We start from the raw sequence: 6,462 nt of genomic DNA, 5'->3' as shown, positions 1-6,462 counted from the left end.
TCTTCCCTTCCATCTCCCCCCTTCATCCTTCGGTCCCTGCCATCCTCTCCTCGCCTCCTCGTCAGCACCAAACACCGCCCTCGTTTTCACTTTGTCAACAATTCCAGGTATTCCTTTGGTTGCTATTCTCTTGGGTGTCACGTCGCCCACTCGTGGTTAGTTAATTAAGGCGGACAGACGTCACTCTCGAGGCGGCCTGATTCTGTGTGTGACTATACTGTGTGTGAGGGGGAGAGAGGGGGGAGGGGTGTGTGGGACTGAGGGACTGGGGGTTGTAGGGCTGTGTGGGTGTTGATGTAGGTGTAGTGTGTGTGTGTGTGTGTGTGTGTGTGTGTGTGTGTGTCGTATGATTCTGCCCTTGTTTCTTCTCTGCTTCTTGGATATGCATTTTCTTGGTATTACGCGGTGAAAATAAACCTAAAAGTGGCATAAAAATACGTAGACGTCACTGAAAAAAAAGGCAGAGAGATAATATAATGGTCTTGAGTTTGGATTCCAAGAAAAAAACAAAAAACAAAATAAAAATAGGATATGTTTACCGGAGTGTAGTGGGTATATTTGAGTTACGCGATCGTCTCTTACTAAAAAATCGCCGTTTCTCCTTATGATTGTCACAGTTGAGGCAGTGAACAAAAACTACTTCCCACCACCAACAACCCTCTGGCCTGCAATCCCTCTTCGCCCTCATCACTCCGTACAACCTTACATCTGAGTCCCGTTGTCCCAGACGCTTTCGGCTTTCTCAACAAATATTTCCAGAGTCCACTAAGGAGATCAGTCGGGTGCTGAAGGACTCTTTTCATATACATAATGCAGAGGCTTTGTCAAACTATTACTAGCCTCATTAGCCTACCCATTGAAATACCCACAACCTCTATGAAAGCCTTATCAAATGTGGGAGTGTAAGCCCGAGCGAGGTAAGCCCCGAAATGCTTGAGAAAATGGCCCTAGCACCCTCTCTTTTCTACCCTCCTCCCCCCCCGTCTTTATGCTGACAATTGTGGGATCCAGTTCGCCATCTTCCGGCTCTTATATCGTCCCCCAATCAACCCTTTCTCAAGCTTCATCCAACTCCATCTGCACGCCACCCATCTCCATTTCCCCGTCTCCCCCTCTCCCTCCCTCCCTCCCTACACCCGTCTCATGATATATGTTAGAGGTCAGCAAATTGGGAGAAGGGGAGAATGTGTCGGTGGGTGTGTGGGTTGTAAGGTGGAGAGGAGGACGAGGTGGTGTGAGGGTGGGCGTGGGGGAGTATTGAGAAGAAAGGGAGAAAGGGAGAATATGTGGGTGTGTGGGTTTGTTGTAAGGGAGGGGGGATGTCAGGGAGGGCATGGAGGTAGTATTGAGAAGAAAGGAGGCTTTTGTGGGGATAGGGAAAAGAGAAGGGAGTAAAGTGTGTCTAGTGAGGGAGGAAGGGAGACTATGGCAGAGGAGGGGGTGGAGAGGGAGTGAAAGGGAAGCAGTGGGGGTAGTTTAGAGGAGTAGAAAAAAGGGGGCAGGCGTGGGTGAAATGGGTGAGGAGGAGTGAGGGGAATCAGGAGAGAAGAGAGAGGAGGGGAGGTGTGGGTGGAAAGGGAGAGAAGAGTAGAAAAGGGGAGAGTTTAAGAGGTCAAATAGGAGAAAAATCGGATGATGAAAGTGGGTGAAGACCGGGTTGAGGTAAGAGAGAAAGGGTAGTAATGGGGAGACAGGAGTTGGGTGGGCAGCAGGGAGAGGAGAGAGATGGGGAAGAAGGAGAATGAGAAAAAGGGAAGGGGATGAAGGAGTAATTGAGAGAGAAGGAGTAGGAATAGAGCGGCAGGAGTTCTAGGGGCAGCAGGGAGAGAAAAGAGGGGAAAAAAGGGGAGGAAGCATGAAGGGGAAACAGGGAGTGGAGAGAGATGGGGAAGAAGGGAGAATGAGAAAAAGGGAAGGGGATGAAGGAGTAATTAAGAGAGAAGGAGTAGGAATAGAGCGGCAGGAGTTACAGGGCCAGCAAGGTAAAAAAGATGGGGAAGCATGAAGAGGCAACAGGGAGAGGAGCGAGATGGGGAAGAAGGGAGAATAAGAAAAAGGGGAGGAAATGAAGGAGTAATTGAGAGAGAAGGAGTAGGAATAGAGCGCCAGCAGGGAGAGGACAGAGGGGAAAAAAGGGAGAAAGCATGAAGGGGCAGGAGGGAGAGGAGGAGGAGAAGGGGCATGAGAAAAGGGGTGCGGGAGAGAATGGGGGTAAGGGAGAGGGGTCACGCGTAGCCGACCCTGATTTACGACTTGTCAACAATGAACCGGAACTATGAGACGCATTTCGGAGCCTTGCCTTGCCTCCGTCTCCCTCCTCCCCCCCTCCCCCCTTCCCCCCAAGGAGTGATGTACCGCTTCTCCGTGTCGCCTTTTTTCCCTTGCCTCCACGCTGTAACTCTTCATTCTCTTCGCTTAACGTTACACTGTTTATTTCCTCTTTTCTTTCCACCGTAACGTGACGATAACGTGACGAAGAGGACCCGCCGGTGTGTGTGTGTGTGTATGTGTGTGTGTGTGTGTGTGTGTGTGTGTGTGTGTGGCGGGAGAGGAGGAGAAATTGAGTTTTTTTGTGTGTGTGTGGATCTCGCGTGAGGAGAGTCGCCGAGGTGAGAAGATGGGCGTGGCGGTGGTCACTGAGGGTCGCGAGGTCTTGAGGCGGCGGCTACTGAGTGTGTGTGTGTGTGTGTGTGTGTGTGTGTGTTGCGGTTCGCCAGTGGTTGCATGGCTGGCTGAGTGCGTAAGATTAAGTGCATATGTGAGTGTGTGTGTGAGTGAGTGAGTGAGAGTAGGTATGTGCATGTGGATTCGTGTGTGTGTGTGTGTGTGTGTGTGTGTGTGTGTGTGTGTGTGATACTGGTCCAAGGCATTACTATAAATTGTGTTGGTACAGAGACCTAAGAAAATATGTCCTAACTCGAAACTTTAAACAGTATGAACCCTACCTCTACAAAAACGTTTGCTCTCTACACTCAGCCTCCGTTCTCTGTCTAATTTTCGCTCATTTTTCAGTATATTACTAAAAAGATGCTGATATTTTTTTGTGTGAGGTGGGGAGGTAACCACAACATATTTACAAGTATTAGCAGAGAGAGAGAGAGAGAGAGAGAGAGAGAGAGAGAGAGAGGTACACAGAGAGAAAAAGGGATCACTGACACTATTATCCAAGTTTAAGACCGAAAAACTAAGGATATGAAAGCGGAAATTCTCTCGCTTTCCTTTTCACGTGCCAGTAGGTCCTCCGCGGTCCAATGCTCCACGCAGCCTCGCCGGGACAGCGCCAAGACGTCGTGTAAAATATTCGCCGTGCTGATTTATTTCATCCACTTAAGGAGGAAAATTTGTATCCGTTGCTGTCGTTATTAAAGCTCTTCGTCCATTATTTTAACGCTCCATCGACCCCGTTACATGTAAATTGGAATAGGAAGTCATGCGAGACGGAGGAGTGACTGTGGGTAAAGAAGACGAGGAGGAGGTGAGGAGACAATGACCGATGATGCAATAAAGAATAAGCACCGACACCCGCGTTAGTTGAATACGCAAAAATTAGACCAGTTGACATTATTATTTTTTTTTTTCAAGTTAATAATTAGGTCATTTTTTTTAAAGAGCTCAACTGCACAAAAAAAGAAAATATATTTTTTTAAAGGATGCAAGAAGAAAGAGGTTAAACTGATTACAACCCATTGCAACATAATAAAAGAGTAATTAACACTTGCACTCACCTTGCTGCACCTAGTTGACATTATTATTATTATTCTCCGTTTTACAGTAATTAGGTCACAATGTAAGGAAAGAAGAAAGGTCACTCCTCTTTACTTATGCAGGAGCAGCGATTAGCGGACTTACTTTTTATTTGTTTGTTGCCCTTGAACGATTTCCTTTGTTGTGAAAAAATATTATTACAAACAAATAAGAGAATAACAAACACTGCACACATTCTGGTTTAACACACTAGTAAAAAGTCTGTATTCGGCTGACATTGTAATATCAGGTTCAAAACAAGTAGGTCAGACTATGTTTTAAGAAAGAAAGCCGTTCGCATGCAGTCTAGTTACTTGAACAAAACAATTTGTATCGTTTGCATTTTTCTCTGCTTGTTTATGAAGAAGCCAAAAATGTGTAAGAAAAAAAGAAAATCACCATGGTAAGCTTACAACACAAGATTTTTTTTTCATACTATAGCCCAGTTGTCCTTCAAAACAGTCGTGAAAACCCACCACAATCAACAACACAGAAAGCAACAACATATAAAACAAAAAAAGTTAACAAAGGCGTCAACAACAATAATAGCAATAACTTCAACAATAACAATTTCATGATCAATAAAACACTCGTAATAAAGATGAGCAGCTGTACCAACAACAACAACAACAACAACAACAACAACAACAACAACAACAACAACAACATAGCAATACAGCTGCAACAACGAAACAATAAACAACAGCAATAGAAACAACAAAACAACAACAACACAACAGTAAACAACAGGTGACTCTCCCAGGCGGGCCGAGGCCGCACAACTGACAATCACATCCATCCGTGACTCATCCTTTGTAGCATTATCTTCGCCTCCGCCACTCTCTCGCTGGTTTGTTTGTTTACTTCCCGTCATCGCACAAAGGCCCCGTCTAATTCGTCTCTCTTGAAAACTAGTCGAACTCGGACCCACACAAAGAGTCGTGAGGGCGGAGAGACGGGTGGGCGGGGGTGTAGAAAGTGGAGTGCGCGGGGTGGGGTGGGCATAGGGGGATGCTCACCTGGGGCGTCTGATTAGGGTAATTCAGGTGTGTTGCGTTATTACTGCTCTTACCTCCGCACTCCACAGGCCGCTTCCTCCGCCGTCCAGTCTCAGTCTCACACTCCTCCTCTTCTTTCTTTTCTTTCCCTTTACTCTTTTGCTCCATCTCTCCATCTTACGCTGTCTTGTTCATTCTCCTTTTTTTTCGCGTCCCCTGCTTCCTCCTCCTCGTCTCCTCGTGGTTACTGCTCTTGTTTCTTTCTCATCCCACGTGTCCTGCCATCAGCCACCCCTCATTGCCTCACTTTGTCCCCTTTTCCCACCTTTTCACTTCCCTCCTGCAGTGCCTCTCTTCTATCCCCCCCAATCACTCCTCCCCTTCCTCCCTCTTCCCTTTCCTCCACCTGCTTTTCGTCCCCGTCGGCGCCTCTTTGTTGCGGGGAAATAACGAAGAGAAGCAGGTGTTCTCCCTTCCTATAATTATATTCTACTTAAAAATGCATTACCCTGTATTGTGTTGTTCAGAGGCCTGATGAAACGGCAGTAAGGCGCGCTGTTATGGCGGGACGAGAAGGTGGCGATGGTAGTGGTGAGGTAGTAGTGATTGTGGTGGCCAGGGTTTTGACCATCTAAAAATAGTAACGCTGTCATTTCCTAGATTACTCTTTTCCTCTTTCCCTCTTTGCTTCATTTCATTTTTCTTACCTTACCATGTTTTTCCTTGAGCTGGTAATTAACCTGCATAGTAATTATCTTGTTATCTTATTCTTCATCCTGTCTAAAACCCTTCCCCTCTTCCTCTGCCTCCCATCCTTAACCTGTTCCTCACGACAGGTGTTCACTGACGAGAAAAGGCAGTTGGTGACGTGCTGTTCATGTGAATGGGACGAACAGAGTGAAAATAAAAGCCTGTCTAACTAAGTGTAGTAAACAATCTAAAACTACCAGAAGTTGGGCGGGGAGTTCATGCGGCAGTGAAGGAATTCAGTTGAATATGTAACTCTTCATGTTTGTAGGACGAACAGAAACAAGTAAGAATCAGTCACACTTATGAACTAAACTACATAAATCTAACACATTCGAGGAGACGGTGGCCAAGTGGACAATTTGCAGGTGTGGTGAGCCTGGGGACCTCCGTTCGAGTCCCCACGATGCACGCTGACAATTTTCAACCATCGCTGAGTGGCGAACGATTACCCTGACGTTACCCAAATCTTCTATCAACCAAAACTTCAGCGACTTTGGTCAAGAGGGGACAGCATGGACCAAGCAAAAGTCAGAAATCACGGCAGCCACACTAAATACAATTCGCCTTCGCCACTAACGGGCTGGAGTCGTTCAAGAGGCCCCTCTGGAAAGCCTTCCGGCGCTATAGGCGGCACCTAAAAGAAATTGAAAAGTTTTAGTGTATATTACGAACAAACAAAGAGGGATTCCTAGATTAGTTTTCGTGGATGAAGTTGCTCAAGATCTTCAATTCGTCCTGTGCCATAATTTACAAAGTGGATGAAAAAGTAGCCAGTCTGCAGGTGGTCTCGGGTCCAGCAGCGCCAGCCAGACATCGGGAGGACTTAAACGCGTCCGCCACTTACTACTTTGTTGCACTAAACACTTGGCCATCTCCCCAATATACAGGAATGAATAGAGTCAATAGACTGATGGAATAGTGTGTGCGGGACAGGGGGGGGTTGTGTGTGGGAGAGGGGAGTTGAGTGTGT

Source organism: Eriocheir sinensis, chromosome 40 (assembly GCF_024679095.1).
Source record: "Eriocheir sinensis breed Jianghai 21 chromosome 40, ASM2467909v1, whole genome shotgun sequence".
NCBI classification, from domain to species: domain Eukaryota; kingdom Metazoa; phylum Arthropoda; class Malacostraca; order Decapoda; family Varunidae; genus Eriocheir; species Eriocheir sinensis.
Note: the sequence above shows the minus strand (reverse complement) of the source record.